The sequence below is a fragment of the Coffea eugenioides genome, chromosome 2 (genome assembly GCF_003713205.1).
Source record: "Coffea eugenioides isolate CCC68of chromosome 2, Ceug_1.0, whole genome shotgun sequence".
Classification (NCBI taxonomy): domain Eukaryota; kingdom Viridiplantae; phylum Streptophyta; class Magnoliopsida; order Gentianales; family Rubiaceae; genus Coffea; species Coffea eugenioides.
The window spans coordinates 64,341,928-64,344,149 of NC_040036.1; positions in this window are offsets into that span (position 1 = coordinate 64,341,928).

The window sequence follows — 2,222 nt, forward strand, 5'->3', positions numbered from 1 at the left end:
TGTTTCCCTTGGCATTTGCCTTAGTTGATGAGGAGAATAATCGGAGTTGGTCTTGGTTCATGAGACTATTACGCATTCACGTGTATTGTGATGTGCAGAATATATGCATTATTTCTTATCGTCACCACGGCATCATTAACATAATGCGTACACTCGAAGAGTGGCAAGAGCCATTAGGGGTGTACCGATTCTGTTTGATTCATTCGGAGCAATTTCACACAAAAATTCAAGAATAAAAGGTAAATTGTCTCTGGACCCTTACATATTAAACATGTTTTCATGTTTCACTGGTCATTGTTTTGGTATCGATCCCATTCCAATAATATTTTACGATGCTGGGTAGGCTTAAAAGCCTGATATTAGCTGCTGGTGTGGCAAATCAGCTATGCAAGTATGAGGAATTCATAAATGTGATTTTCTCCTTAAATACGGAGGCATATGCATGCCTAACTAATGGATCAGTCGGACCCGAGCAATGGGCTCTGTGCAAAGCTGAGGGATATCGTTGGTGGTACATATCTACAAATATGGTTGAATGTTTCAACAATTTATTGAGGGACGCTCGATTGCTACCAATTACTACATGTATACGGTTCACTTTTAACCAAACAGTTGGTCTGTTTATCAAAAATCACAAGGCTGCATGGGATCAGGTATACACCCTCCCATAGAAATCTTGGAATAAATATGTCAAAAATGAAAAAAAAAGGGAGGGCACATGCAGTTCAAGTGTTCGATCACAAAAGGGGTATTTACTGCATCACGACTGCTTATCGACAAAGCCATCAAGGAGGTAATGTCCAGACTGTTGACATTGAAAATCGCACGTGTACATGTGAAAAATAGAGAGAATTGCACTTCCTATATTCACATGCCATGGCTGCGTGTTTTAGGTGTGACATTAGTCCAATGACGCTTGTCGCTCCTGAACATACATTTTTCGCTTATCAGGCTACATTCAGCGGTCCTTTTCAATCATTAAGGGATCCAAAATATTGGCCCATAGTGGAATTAAAGTTGAATATCATAGGAGATCTGTTGAAACAAAAGATGCCAGGACCATTGAAAACTATTAGGATTAGAAATCAGATGGATAAAAGATGTCCTGATGCACCACGTCGGTGCAGTAACTGTTTACAGCCGGGTCACACTGCCCCTAATTGTCCATATGCCGGTTACTTTCATAAATAACATTTTGTCTGAGTTATGGTAGAAGTTTGGGCTAGTAACTAAGACCATATTCCCTCCTATTTGATGTGAATTGCTATTTTGTAGTAATAAATGTTGAATTTTCTATATTGTCTGGTGCGATGAATTATTAATTGTAAAGCATATCATTATTTATGTAATTTTTTTTAAAACAGGATTTAAAATGAAGCGATGGAACACAATCACAGCACCCCTCATCCTGGACCCTTGGATGGGAGTGTTTTATATCTACAATTCGAATATAGCTCCGCTACCACTTTTCAAGGCACAGGTGTGGATTTAAATGTTCGGCGCTAAGAGGTTTTTTCAACCTCTGATAGATTTAGATGCACAGGTTGCTCAATACATCGATGTTGCTAGCTTTTATGGCATTCGCAGAATCGGTTATCTCACAGTTGATCATGGCCTTATAAATATGCTTGTGGAGCATTAGAGGCAAGAGACACACTTTTCACCTTCCAATTATAGGAGTGGCGATAGTAACTTTGCAGGATGTGGAGGTTTTATGGGGTTTTCGCATTGATGGTCTACTAGTTATATTAGTACACAGTAGACGTAATTTATTACAGCGCAAACAGTTGGTTTATGACATTTTAATATATTGGCCAGAAGATAATATGCTCTACCACGGTCGTCTAAAGCTATAATCTATATCCCGACGATTGAGTACATCACTGCCTGCAGATGTTTTTGATGAGATGGTTAGCTAGTATGCCTGTATATACATCCTGATTTTATTGGGTGGATTGCTATTTGCAAATTCGTGTTAGAATCTCGTCAGTTTAAATTGGCTAGATTATGTTCGTGATTTGGATGCCATGAGCCAGTACAGCTGGGGGTCCACGATGTTGGCTTTTTGTACTCACGAATGTGCCACGCATTGCGTTCTGCTACGATCACAACTAGAGGTCCGTACCTGTTACTACAGCTTTGGGCGTGAGAGCGGATTCTCGTGATTCGTCCTAATGTACTCCTATGTTCTGAAATTGGAGATTTTCCTAGAGGAGGGAGAT